The sequence below is a fragment of the Athene cunicularia genome (genome assembly GCF_003259725.1).
Source record: "Athene cunicularia isolate RWA chromosome 12 unlocalized genomic scaffold, athCun1 chr12_part1, whole genome shotgun sequence".
Taxonomy (NCBI): domain Eukaryota; kingdom Metazoa; phylum Chordata; class Aves; order Strigiformes; family Strigidae; genus Athene; species Athene cunicularia.
The window spans coordinates 10,575,193-10,590,701 of NW_020799116.1; positions in this window are offsets into that span (position 1 = coordinate 10,575,193).

A 15,509-nucleotide genomic window follows, 5' to 3' on the forward strand; every position below is an offset into this window, starting at 1 on the left:
TTACCTTCTAGAGCAGCTCACAAGCTGGTTTTTGGCACCCAAAGTAAGGCTGAAAAGGGCAATACCCACCCTGTGACACTGTTCAGCGCCAGGCCAGGCCAGGCAGGTGGATATTAAGTGAGAACCTCTTTTATTAACATGAGGGGCTCGGAGGTTTTAACTGGGGGCGGGAGAGCTAAGAGTAGGAAGCCTGACTCTCCCTCACCCCTGCTGCAGCCTGAAGGATTCTTAGCATGAACAAGTCATTTCTGAGCACAAAAATATAAAAGAAAGTGGCTGTTTGTGTTTAAACAACAGCCAAGTTTATGTCTTACCTTTACAAAACTCCTCAGTATTTACAAAAGTTTATTCACCTAAGAAGATTCAAATACCTCCTTTCCCAGAGCACATCCTAATAAACAATTTAACAGGTATACGGAGGTGCTGCTAGTAGTAATCTCACTTCTCCATTGTTGAGACTGTTCTGCTTTGTGGAAGAGAACAGAAATGTCAGAAGACCAGGCAAGGAAAATGCCCGCTGCCTGCAGTCAAGATGCTTAACCTCTCTGTGGATTATTTCTAAACTTGCATCTAGCAGTCTGCTCTGAAAATGAACATTACTCAATACAGTTTCTCATGTAATCAGAGGAGACAAACCTTTCTCATTCCTTCCTTTTCCTTCAGCGAGAGCAGAGCATGTGTCTGCTTTTATCAGTCAGTTCACCCCAACAAACGGCCTGTGGAGACACAGCGGTGCCGAAGGTGAGACCTTTGGGGGAAATTGGTATCAGCCCTTTCCCTTCCTCTAACAACTTGCATTTCTTTTTCTATTGAGCTCTTCACTTTCAGCATCCTCTTCTTCATCTGATCTATCTTCTTAGGCTTTTATACTCTTAACTGTTGGGACGAGGTAAAAAATAGAGGAAAATCAGGTTTTCAGGCTCATCTAAGCATATGTCCAGGCATGTGCCTATTTGCTAAATGGTCCATGCTGTATTATTGAGTATCTGAATGGATTTTGGTCTGCAGCTAGGTTAAGCTTCTAGGGAGACAGCTCAGACAGGCAAAAAAACTTTTCTGAAAGGGAAAAAGAAAAGCAATCCCAGCAGGAAGACTCAGGGATGGACTGTTGAGGCAGGATCAGGGCTCATAGCTCTCCCTGTGGCAAACGTCTGCAGCAGGGGCTTTCCAAGAAGGACAGATCCAGTAATCACCCTTCATCAAAACATCACCCTGTGTCAGGATGTATGTGACATCACTAGTGTAACACAAAGTACATTCAGGCCCCTAAAAAGAGAGAGAAAAAAACCCACTAAAATAACTTTTTTTTTTCCCTAAATCGTTGCAAAATATATCAAGAAAGAATAAGAATGTTCTCTGCACAAAAACGAGAGGAGCTACATTGTCTCTCAATTATTTTAACTAGTATGTTTCCTAAATACTTTAAAACAGAGCCCAGAAACAAGATCACATACAAATCAGCTGGCAGTTTCTAGAATATCTGTTTTTCCAAGAGCTCGGGCTATTAATCTGGTGGGTAGGTAGCAACTTATCTCATCCTTATCTCCAAAACACTATAAAAAACACTATGTAACATGTAACTTCTCTAATCGCTGAGCATTTCAAGGGTGAAATCCAGGCAGAGATAATAGTTGCCAGCTACCACATCACACCGCAATTTAAGGTGAAAACAGCTTCCCCTGGCAAACTAGAAGCAAACAAGGATGAAAAAAAGGGAAAGGGGGGAGATGGCCAGGGTTAATAACTCACTGCTGTGGCTTGGGCCAGTCAAGAACTCAGCTAAATATTAAATTGTTATAAGTACTTAAGTCTGTCTTCATTCTTAACTTGCATTAGAGGGAGGTTTCTTGGCTACACTGCCCTGAGGGAGTACCTCGTTTGAGGCTTCCCAGCCTTGTTTGACCCAAGTTGTTTAGCTGGGGCCACACTCTGGGGTGATACAGGTGATGCTGACAATGATTGATCAATGCTAAATGCAAGTGCCACATAACATCTCCTTAGGAAACTGCTATTGTGAGATTTTTCAAACTCAGAATAGCAAAGAAGCATTTTTTTTCAGAGTTTCTCAAACTATATGTTTCTGTGTTTCAAGGTAAACAGGTGTTATGGAATTTGTTGTGGTTATAAAGTGTTGGCAGCTTTGAAGTGCACCCCAACTTCCAGTGGAATGAGAAGTTCTTTTGCAAATATTTTTAAAATATGTGAGGAAGGACACAGAAAAGGAGTAGAAGGGCCTACATCAGCAAGGCCTGTGTTCTGCCTGTTTAATTTTTTTTCTGTCTCTCTCAGCCTAGATGCCCAGATGATTCTGAAAAGATGTTTTTCTTACCTGAGATGTCAAATCTCAGGTCAAATCTCTTCCACCTGTAACAGAGTCTGTATTTGAACCTGGTTCTTCTGTAACCTTTTGTTCCTGAATATTTTGGGAGGATGCTCCCTCTTTGACCAGAGGTTCTACTCCAGGATGATAAATGCCCAGAAAAATAGCTGCAGGAAAGGGGTATTCTTCCTTCAGAAAGGCCATTCACACCAAGAGAATCTGTGTCTTTCTCTTCACTTTTCACTGCCTCTAACAAGGTGAATAAGGAATAACAAAAGTTTAAGTATCTGGAGATCAGCCTCTGATGTTCTTATTTTATTTTCACAATATTCTTTGATTTAAAGAAAAAAGTTAAAAGGTGACTAGAAAACCAGTTCATCATATTCTGTGCTTTGATGGAAGCACCACAGAAGACTCTTTATTTTTAAAAAGAATACAAATTAATGTTCAAATATTTCATTTCCTTTATTGGGACAGATGAAATGACATTTTGTCAGTTACATATGCAAATAGGTGCAATGAATTGTTTGAATTCTTGATCATCTTGAGAGCAAGTGCTACTGACATTGAACTTTCAATACGGTGTTATTAAAAAACCCACACTTTAGGATAGCAAAGGATTTTTTTTTTTCTTTCCTTCATGTGCAAGCTGGGCCTTTGTTCCCAGCAGACAAGCTAATAGTGTAGGGGGGGAAAAAAGCTTTACATTTTTCACTCAGACCGATGATAGTAAGGTAGAAAGAACCAGGGCTCACTTAGAAACTTGTATATTAAATTCACAGCTCTAAAGGCAAACATGCCTTTAACTCCATACTGAGCAGAACGTGCTTTTGCTGCTTTGGCATTTATCACACGTTTGACAGTGAAGGAACTACTGAATCACAATTAGGGATGGGAAGATTTCCCAGGGTCCAGACATTTTGAAGAATTTTTTTTTTTAACTCCGTGCTTATTCAAACTTTATTAAGAATTTTAGATAGGACTTCTCCTCTAAAATGGGTCACAGAATGTCTGAAGGTCTAAAAACCTCTTGGTACCAGAATACCAAAGGTTAGAGCCAACTCTTATATTTCCCTGAACATTTCTGTTGTCCCCAAATCATAAACCTGTCATTCAACACAGAGATATTAGAGTGTGGAAAAACTGAAGCTAAAGGTCAGATTTAGCAGATGAAAAGTCTGCTAGAAAGGTGCATTTGTGGAATTAGATTCCTTTGCCTGTGTCATGATGTAGATTAGGAATAAACCCCTTGAAATTAAGAGAGTAAGAGCAACCGCTCCTACTCATGTTGTTTTTCACTGTCTTTATGCACGGAGATAGGACCTGTGTGAGCAATGCAAAATTTGAAACTGACTTATTTATTATTCAGCAAACCACAAACACTAATTCCTACCTAAAAGCTTTAATCTTTCTCTAAGAGCCACTTTATAGGGCTTTCATGATTCAGTTACATGCTTATAGTGTTAACTATGAAACATGTATTTCACCAGTGACATAGCTGAAGCAATCCATTTAACACCTTCCATGTAGACTTGTGATACTGTGATGGGTAACATTTCTTGAATGTGATATTACATAGTCTTTGGATTTCATCCCCTGCTGCATATGCTTCTTCTCAAATTGAGTAAAGAAAAAGCACTCAGATCAAGCCAGTGAGATCTCTGATTCGCATAAACTTGCTTTTATGGGCATTCTGCCAAAAATGTATTTGCAATAGGGTGACATAAACAACTGACTCAGTAGAAACTGAAGCTTTGAGGTTTTTCTCTGAATTACAATAGTCTAATGCTGAAACAAAGCAATAACAGTTACTGGCCTAAAGACTGATGGGTTTGGATTCATTTAACTAACTTCATCCATTCACAAGTTTGGAGTTTAAATTACTCGTATATGCTTCCTCCATAGTGTGAAAAGTCTTCTGTCATGGGTGAAGATAGGAATAAACCCTCTCAAGTGATTTGTTCTACCCTAAAATGGAGACATGATCTGTGCTGTTAAAATGCTTAACTGTGTTGAATAGGGCAGGGCTTGGACTCTAACTCCCTGTCTAGAGAATTCAGTGTCTTATATCCCTTTACAAAGATTCACATTGGGACTTGGCTCTTCTTTCACCTTCATTGGCAAAAATCTCAATTAAACCCATTTAAATCTTTGACATAAGAGCAACTGCTAGAATTGAGGACATTTTTATAGTTAATAGAAAATTTTTCAAAAGGAAAATATGTTAAATGGCCCCAAATCCAACAGAAAAATGCTGAAAACTTTAGATGTTGAATATTTAACTCTTTTACCTGGGGGGGTGGGGGGAACCAAAACAAAAACCAAAAAAAAACCCCAATGCAACAACTAAGATAAATTTAAGAAGTATGTTTAAAATATGAAAATATCGATTAGAGCTGAAAATCAGAATTTCTAGTCAGCAGGGAATTATGAAATAGTAATATTTTTTTACATTCCAGTACAAACTGCTGAAGTACCAACATATTTCCACATATGACACATTTTTTATTAAGAATTTAATTAACAGTTTTAATGAAGAATTCTGCTCTTTGGCTAGCTAAATGTGAAATAGCTGGAACGATGAAAAATGATACCAATAAACAATTTTAAAACTCAATAAAATTTTCTTCAAATCTGCACTGAGGAATATCTAGATGATCTCTGTAATCAGGGCAACTCTTTTCCAATGCTTTGTAGTGATTGCTTTTTTACATGCTCCTATAGATCCTTTTCCATAGAAGTAGGATCTACAAAATTCCAAGAAAATTGGACAAAAATAAAACATTTAAATTACTACTTCAGCACAGAGAAAGAACGAATGGATTTTTAAAGACAATTGGACAATTATAATGGTAGGTAGTTACCCCATTGAGATTTGGTGAGTCTATGCCTAACTGTATAAAACTTGTGACAAAACGCCAACGATTATATACAGGTTTAACCTGCCAAATTTAGCTGTAGCATTACATCATCTGATGTAATTCTACAGGTGTTTTTTTTCAGTAATATTCGTGTTGCACCAAACTCTCCATACACAGAATTCTTTTTCCAGTGATATGTGTAGTGTGGTTTCAACAAATGGAAAAAGAACTGTTGCTGTTATCAGCATCCCACTTCCATCTCACTTCCTATGCTTTTAAACTCATGGCCTGACCTGACTGCTAATGTATTTTCACACTCTACATAGTCTATACTTCTCTCAATGAAACATGACCTACTTACTTCCACTTGTGTGTCCCAGCTTATCCATCTAACAGCTTCGAGTTAGGTTTGTTGTGACAGATAGTACACTTCAGAGCTGTCAGTCATGCGTGTTGTGGGAGAGAGCATTTTGGAGGAACGTCTTCACCTGCATTTACTAGTGGTAAAACTTAAACTGCTTATGAAAACATAAGAAGAGTTTGATCACAGTAGTTCCTCTGGGCTCAATTCCACTGCCCGTATTCACAGAGAAGACTATTCCTCTGCAAGAAGCTCCTGTGAGATCAAATTAGATCTTTTAATATTGATATTACAAGTTTGAATATAACTGTTTCTTTGAGCTAATGCCAGAGGGTAAAAGACAGAAACTTTTCTATTCCGTAGCCAGGTACCTTCCAGGATGGGAAGAAAAGCTTTGTTTGCCTGCTGATGCCATTAGTACCCATGTGTGGAGACCAGAGGGAGGAGTGGTGAAGAAAGATTATGGAATCTCCAGTGTGGCCAACTCCTTGAATGCAGGATTCAAGTCTCTGAAATCATGAGATGTATTTCCAACTAGCATATGCTGATTTCAGTATTTCAGTTCTGTGTAGTTCAGGTTCACTTGCTTTACACATTGAAGCTTTTGTTCATGGACTAAGATTAAAAACCTACTGGTTTTAAATGGTCAAAAATCGTGCTGTTGTCTCCAGCATATGCCACAGAAGCTAGCTAATCATACAGAAGGAGTGAGGAAAAGAAACTGGCAGTGTGAAACAGTGAGTGAGAATTAGTATATCCTGCAGGGTCATTTTCTTCAGTTAATATCTTTTATTATGCCAGTAGAGCGATTCTGTTGCATACTCTACTTTCATTAGAGCTGGGTAATCTACAATGTAATACTGCAGTGCTGGTTTTCTTCCAATTAAGAGCAAAACCACTGGCGCTCTGCAAAAGTAATTGGAGCTGTACTAGTGGCTCCCTGACTGCATCCTTGGAAGGTCTGGCTGTGTTGGCCATGATAGCACAAGGGACTTGAATCCCAATGCAGAAGGATCAAAAGCCTGAAAGGCTTCAGTATAGTTTAGAGGAGCTTTGATAAAAATGTGTCTGTATAAAACATCTGGACTTTGATCAACAATTAAGTTTCTCCCTATAAAAGTGTTTTTTAAAAAAAAATTTTAGGTCACTACAATTTGTACTGGCAAGACCTGTGCACTGATCTCTACTCTCTGGTCGAGAATACGTACTATAACCACCCTTGTCCACATGGTGACACAGGTTGATGAACAAAAGTAGAATGTAATTATCTATGTTTTGAGTAGCGTGTGAAGACCCTTAATGATAAAATGAAAGTTCTGGGTTTGAAAGCTTCTGAAATTTTTAAATTGTCAGAAGGTACGCTGAGACCAGATCTAAATTTAGCAGCAATGCTTTGATAGAATTATGTAAAGTTACACTTATTTCTCTTCAAAAGAAGAATTGTCTTGCTAATGTAAATGAATCCCTGATGCCCAGTTTCTTGGAAAACTACCTGCTTCCTAAAATAGTTGTCTTCTTTCTTTTCTGTAGTGAATAGATAATATGCATCATCAAAGCAAATTGCCTTTACAACTGAATAAGAATCATCAAAATGAGGCATCGTAATGATTAATTTCGTTAAAACAAAGACTGTTGACACAGAACGTCAAAGAAAAGTTTCCATATTAAAAGTCAGCTGCCTTTATGGCATATGAGAAGCTACTTTTCCTACATGGCCAGACAATGTGACTTACACATTTTATCTCCTGGTAGAATTTTGGATTGCCAGGAAACATAGGACAGTTTCTCAGTAAAAGGATAAGAAATATGTAGAGGTAGCTCATATTCCCATAACGTGTATTTCTCCACCTCCAGGACTGTACCCTATACTGACGTAGCACAGACATTACATGGTAGCTATGCTTATTATACTCCCCTTGACATCCTATTTCTAATTAGATAATTGATTCTTTTTCATGGGAGTGGAATCAGCTTAGCTTCCAAATACATTTTATCAGCATTACTGGTCAAAATATATTGCTGTGGTTACTCAACACATTAGAAGATCCTGAAATGAAACCTGTTATTCTTTATGAAGAACAATTTTCAAGGGGGCAATTGTATCTCAGCTCTAAACATGTGGCTGGATAGTCATAGGATATGGGAAATGCATCTAATATTCCCGTAATTGCAGTGATGAATCTGTGGTTATTCCGTTTTCTTCACAGTGCTTTTCTTTACCTTATTTTAATTTTTATTTCAATCTGTGTTTCCATATTCATACATATGTGTATATCTTCACACCTGCTTGTAAAAAGCAACTAATTTATTCAATAAATACTCACATAGAGGAATGGACTTATGTCAAAAAATAATCAAACTTTGGTTTGGAATTTAAAATTGAACTGAAATTTAAAACTAATGTGTCAATAGTGCATTCAATTTTGGTTTAATGTTTCAGAGGCATGTTGTTAAAATACTACTGTGGTAACAAAATAATGTGGGTTCTAGGAATAAGATGTCTTTCTTATTAGCTGGACTAAAAAATAATAAAATAAGTAATAATTTTATGTTCTTTTCACCACTGTCCAATTTGAGTGGAATTTATCAAAGCCATGTATAATATACACTGGCTTCTGCTCATGTTTATGCCCAAATAAGACATGAGATTATGTACATACAACTGTGCAGTGTATGACTGTGGTGCAAATGGGGTAACAAAAAGCTCTCTCTAAAGTCAATCTGTAACTTTTGATCTTAGTGAAGTCTAAAAATTGTGTTTCAAATAAATCTCAAGAATCTCTCTGAAGCAGGCAGCATACAACATATGTTATGGGAAGTAATTTTGAAAATGTATCTTCATTGATTAGTAGTTTTAAAGAACATGGGAATTCATTATCCAGGAATCTCTGTACCTTTAGTATATAAATTTTCTCAGTACTGAAAATTTATATCAAGAACATACATGAAAACCTAAAGGTGATTAAAGACTGCCTAGAAACAATGTAAGTAGCCTTTCTTGAAAATAATTTTGTTTTACTACAAATCATTTCTATTACAATAGAGAAAGTGGTTTATGAGAAATCCTGACATACGAAGTCATGCTACTCTGCCCATTCCTCTATACAGAAAGAATAAAGATCAAGCAATACAATTAGCTCTCTTGTGAATGCAGTTAACTCCTTTGATTTAGCTGATGGTAGAATCCTGTTCAGGTTCCTGATGGATCGATAGTAAAGAACATGCCCAGACACCAGTATGACTTAGAAAGATGATGCCTCAAGCAAGATTATGCCCTGTGTGTACTAGTGAATTGTTAAAAAAGGTCAACATACAATACTGTGCTTGATGTTTACAAATATTTAAAAGGACAACAAAACAGGTCATAGTCCTGAATCTTCAATATAAAGTTATTCAGGTACCACTAAGTAACTGGCAGTGATTTTTTTTTCCAAGCTTTGCTAGGGAAGAAGAGGGGGTTTGTACTTGGCCAATTTCATAACCAAGATTTTTAAAATTTAGTGGAAAACAGCAAGTACAAGTGAGAAAAAAGGATGCCCATTACCCTTTCAGGAACCAAACTCTGCCACCACCATGAAGCTATTTGCTGTCATTCAAGATCTTGGTGTTACAGTCTACAAAAGCTTGATACCAAAGTATTCCTCCCATTTTTGTACCAGTTATTATTAGAAATTTTAAGGATGATTTACACAGGTGGCCTAGCATGCCTCCCGTCTTCAAATGTCATGTGAAAGTCTGTTGTTCAATGAGCACATCACTGTCCCTGGGCTGATAAGGACTTAATTCACTCCATTCACATCAGTATATGGTTTTCAGACTGAAACTCTGAGAAGTCTAACAAGCTCGGAATGAAGTGCCGAAGTTTGCCTGTACCCATCCACGTTTATACATATATGTCTGAATTTTTGTGTTATCAGTCACTCTTAGAATGTTTAGTTTTATTTCTGTTGGATCTTTTTTTCTAGAAATTTACATACAAGCATGCACAAATGTTTCCTTTTACAGGAAGAAAAATGACATAAGTGGATTGTATTGTCTTTACATGATAAGATAGCTTTCAGCAGTAAGCACCCAAAATTTGCAAAAGTCATATAATTTGTAGTATTTATCTGGTTATATTCAATTAATAGGATCTTAAGAATTACTTACTCTTTGGATAATACTGAGTAAAGCCTGGTCCTGAAAGTTTCAGACAAGCCTGAACAGATCATAAATCAGAAGTCAATAGTGACATGCTGAACAGTTTCAAATCACTCTGAATTTTCAGTCTTAGGCATCTATCTGTCTCAAGTGCCATATTTTTAACCTCTCCTCCCTTACCTCACATATTGACACCATTTATTTCACTTCTCACTAATTAAATCAAATTAGATGAAAGCTTGATATTTGATATACTTGTGGATTAGCAAGAAACTAAGGCTCCAGGTATGACAAGTATTTGCAAAACAATTTTAAACCTCCAGGTAATCCTACTTGAGTCAGTCATATTACTCATATGCTTAAAATTAGGTACAGATGCTTGCCTCTGCAGAGTTATGACTCTGGTTTTATCATAGGTTCCATCACAATACCCAGTAAATTAGAAGCATAACACATCAATATAAATATTGGCATAAATATAAATTTTTTTAGAAATATATATCATTTTGTCTTTTTGCTGTTATGGTAAGTGAAAGAAATGCTTTAATAATTTATCATATGATTACTGAATTTGTTTTTTTTCCTACTTGAAATACTGCATCAATTTATAGTCACTGATATTTTCTCTTCTTTTACTGAGGAGTTTGCATAGCCATGCAGAGAAATAAATACTGTGTGTTGTTAATCCATCCAGCAACAGATGTCTGATAGAGACTAGCTCTGTAAATCAAAACAAAAGCAACTTTGTGCACTGTCAAAGACAGAATGAGGCATATATTTCATTTTTCTTTTAGAAGCTGAGGACTTTGGGTCAAATCCCAAACTTCCTTAAATCTCCAAAGTCTACAGGAAATTCCTGGCAATTGTACATCTAAGGCAACAATGAGTCTTTGCATTCTTTGTAAAATTTCCTTTCATTGGTTTCTTGTTGTTTGAGAATTACCAGCAAATAATGATGCAAATCTCAGTCCTTCCTTATTTTCCTTCCTACTGAAACATTAGTGCTTAGGTTTTGATATCCAAGGATGTTTTCTCCTAAGCCTTCACACGTTCCAGGTTAAAGCATTCATTTACTGAATCTTTCATCATATGGCACCAGTCAGTATATCTCTACTGTAGTTTTTCATTGACTGTGACAAGGTACTCTTTGGTATCTCCATTGGTACCTCTGGATGAGCCACAGTAGATTTTTTTTCTCCTTGCCCGTACTCCTAATTTCTCAGAAATACAAAATGGTTCTATGTAACACCTCAGGCATGGCAAAGCATAGCAGGATTTTGATGCCAAAGAAATGCACCCACTGACATCTCATAACTCCATCAATTCTGCATGCTCAGCAACTACCTTGGCACTCAGAAGCTTTTTGTCGCATGTGGATTCATAAATGAGAAACACCAAACTTCAGCTACTCTTCCAGTTACTTTTCTCCCATTTTGCTGTCACTACCCCAACCTCATCTGTTTTGAAATCCTAGCGGATAGCTCCAAATCATGAGTTTCTTCCTACAGACAACATGCCCTGCACAGGTCAGACAAGAGCTCTCTAAAACCGAGCAGTGGGAGCGTGTAAGGGACAGCAGACCAAGACCTTGCTGCCTTGCCCCTCTGCCTTCCAAAGCTCCATATCCATTTTGAACAGGGCGTTGCAATCTACACTCAGAGGCAGCCTCTTGGCAGCTCCCTGAGGCACTGATAGCCCAGAATCAGACAGATTTTCCCATTTGTTTGCAGCTCCACTATAAGAGCAACAATTACCCTTCACCATCATTTATTTCCTAATAAAGTGAAACTGTAGAGTTTTATCATTACTTTTCTTCCTCTGGTCAATCTTCATTCCAGATTGTGTTTACTAGCTGTTTATTTCCATTTATTATTAATATCTTCTTTCATTTGCCATCACAAAGATACACAAGCATATACGGTACATTAATCAAAACAAATAAAAAGGAAGTAGTACCCAAGCTCATCTTTGTTTACTCATTAAAAATACAGAATGAGAACTGACTGCGACTGAGATTTGCCTGTTGGTGTAAGAGTTATGGTAAAAAAGAGTGATAACAAAAGGATTTGCTGCATGTGCAGAAGGTATCACCCATGTGAATCACAGAGGCTGTATATGACTGCACCTGAGGAGATTTTATAATCACAAGCTTTGATCATTTGATTTCTGAGCTTTCGTTTTCTTCAAGGATTTCCACAGAAAGCAAAACAAAACTCTAAAATTTGCCAAAGACCATTTTCTTTTATTATTCATAAGTGGTAGATATTACTAACGATGGCTTCATAAACTGAAAAAAGTTTTCTCAGTCCCATCTGCATAGTAACATTTTATGAGAGATATATTACACACATTTATCCGGTATTGAGAAAACTACAACATAACTTTAAAATTCACTTATCAGTGGGGGAAAAAAGCCATAATAAGCAGCATTCAGGAGGGAGGAAAAAGGGGAGGATGGGAGGAAATGTATATAAACATCCCTGTCCAGGGGATACTCTTTATACACATGCTCCATCTTAATTCAAGTCATCTAGCACGACTCCATCACATATATCCACAAGGGCCAAGAAATACGTATTCTGCACTCCTTGGTTTATATCCAGAACAAATCTATTTCACAGAGCTAAATGTTGCTGCTGGATTGGGAATATTTGTTAAATGGCTATAATGTGATACAGTTAAGTTATTTACTACTTGTGACTGGTGAGAAAATTGAGGCTTTTCATAATGTTACATTCCTACAGCAAAAAATGCATTTATGGAAATAAATCGTTTGGGTCTTCTTTGACATTCTGTATTTTTCATAGGGTAAAAAAGATGCATTAATGTGCTTTTAATGTAATCTAGAAGGGTATGAATGCAAAGTTATTCATGTGGGAGTGGTTACACAAGTAAGGATACTTGCCAACAATCAGATAACCGCATTCATAAGACTACCCATCACTATTGTACACTGGGTTTTTTTTCAGACGTCAGAAAACTTGGGTTGGTGTAGTCTGTAACAAAGTGGTGTGCTTCCCCTTCAGCTAATCCACTCTGTCTCCTCAGAATCTGACCCAATCTTTATTAATTCAAAAAACTATCTTCAGCTTCACTATTTGTGGCGCTCTACATTTCACCAGAAAAATAAGGTATACAAAACCCAGAGCTGAAACCCCCAAACCCATGAGAATGCTACACTGCCCAGTAGTATTTCACATGGTATTATCAGATCCCTAAGCTTTCATTTCATACTATAATAAATATTTAACACTGTTTTAACGTATCACCTTTCAAGTTAGTAGTATTTTTAGGCCTGAACTATACTTAATCCTTTACTGGCATTATTATACCAATAGAGGCACACATCAATACACCAGCGCCAACTTACACCTTACCATACCTGTTTTATCATTATCCAATGCCTCCTCAGTCTGTTTCAATTTACCAAATAAGAATAGGCTGTAGCAAGTTAAGCACTTCTCTAACAAACTGGTTTAATCTACATACAGAACATAGTGTCTTTAGCAATACCAATATACAGCTTAACCCAGCCAACTGTTAGTACGGTTTTATGCAAATGTCAGAGAATCAAAAATCACACTTAATCTCACAGCCGTCATACCGCATTGGAAAGCAGCAATCTTTTTTCTTTCTTTTTAATGAAATGTTTAAAAATACTGAATATTTCATCTTATTTATCTGCTAATTCATGCTTCATCCAGATATTTTAAGTAGCTGAGATGGAACCAGGGATGTGTCATCAAATGCTCCTCACATTTTCCTCATTTGGTTCATTTAGGACAGTTTTCTCATGCCTCCAACTGCCGTAGTGATTGCAGGAGCGTTGCAAGACAGTTTTTACCATCTGTAGTTTGCTGCTACCTTCCCCTTCAGGGCAGGGGACTAAGACCAGACCATAGTGACTGGCTGAAGCTGTAAAACAGTCGGGCTCCCACCACAGATGAACTGAGCTGCTGCTAGGGATGAAAGCTTTGCAGCAGTTCCCCAGCTCACCCCCACCTCTAAAACCCGAGCTGCTAGTCTGTTATTTGGGAGGAGGTGTGCAAGACTACAGTGCAATCCAAAAGGTCAGTCTAAACTGATTTTTTTGAGGCATGCTGAGTACCTGGGTACACAACATAAAATTACTTACTGTGTTTGGTTAACCAAACAGAAGCTTTTTAATTGTCTTAGCTGAAACCTAATGCTGTCGTGCTACAGGATCAGAGAGAGGAATATAGGGGTCTGCAGAAGCAGATGGGCAAGAAGAAATCACAGTTTTCACATTTTGAGAAAAAATTGATTTAGAACAGCAGCAGGCTTGGACTATGATGTTAGTTGTTATGGAGAAATAGAGCTAAGCAACCTTTTAATAGAAATTACTGGTATTTTTGATAGAGATCTCCTAGGTTGGTTTGCTCTTATAAAACTACATGCGATGGCTTCATACAAGTTCACCAAAGCAGGAGAGTAAAGTCAGAAGCTAACAGAATAAAGCAGGTCAAGTGTTCATGCCTGCGACTCAAAAACAGTACTTTAATGAGAGAGAACTTTACCAAAGCTCCAGTTTTCTCTATCTGACACTGAAAACAACAGCAGCCCAGCAGTCTGAAAAGGCTTTGAGAGCCAAGGGGAGAAAGCTTAAGGGTCATTTCAAGTTTTCTCTGCAGGGGGTGACAAGGGAATGATTGAATCGCATAACTGGCCAAGCTGCAGTGAAAGATAACTCTTCTGATGAAGAATGCTTTCTGTTAGTTCCCCTATGGGTGACTTGCCCTGCAGAAATAAGTTGCATATTTCCTATTCTCCGCTGAAAGTCACTGACTTCACAATTCAGCTTTTATGTCACTGATACTCACAACAAAACCTTTTTTCACAAGTTGGTGAAAATGTTAAGGGACATTGCAACATAAAGAGCTTTTTTTCCCAAAAGGCTAGTAAACACATGGAGCACCGGTAAGATCTATGAATGATCCATTTCTTAAATTGTGGAGTAGTTGGCAAGTGAGCTAATCTTGAAGTCGTCTTATGGCAGGAATACGTTTGCAATATGGATAAAAGCAAATCCTTGTCTTCAGCTTGATCAGTTTACCATGTCTTAGAGCGTGCACTGACCTACATCTCGAAGACCCTGATAGTTAAGAGGGTATAGAGGTAAAACAACAACTTTCCCCTACAGCTGTGGATGTGCAGCCAGTCTAACATAATGTAGAATAGTTTAAATCACTGTCAGATGGCTTGTGATGGACCAAACCCAAAGATTTCAGACATGCATGAGCTTGGCCACGATGGCTAAGAACAAACCCTAAATCCTTGCTGAAGCAACCCAATTTCCTGAGAAAACAATGGCAAAAAGAATCAGGTCTTTACCTCATGAATTTGAAGAGGTTGCTGTAAGGAAGCCTCAAACATTCATTGGCACAGAAAACCTCAAGGACAAGCTGTGGCTTTTGTGATTAGTCTAAGGAATGTCACCCAAGGATGCAGGAGTGTATAGAAGGATGCATGCCCCACTCCCTTGCAGCTGTATTGACAAACTCCTTGGACAAGCCTCAAAGGGGAGAAACTGGACTGAGTGAAACTAAATGTTCCCCCTCAAGCACAAATACTGCTAATGACTGGCTCTGTGTGTAAGACAGATACTTTGTGGCTCTACCATGTAACCCAGACACCATGCTTGTTAGCCTTGCTAACAACTTTGGCCTTTACCTTCATCCTTGAAGAGATGACAAGAACTGGTAAGAGGTGATCATTTCTGCCCCAAGAGCGGGATGACTGCTCAGGAAGCATGAAGTCAGCAAAATTCTGGGAGAAAAAAAAAAAAAAAAAAAAAAAAAAAAAAAAA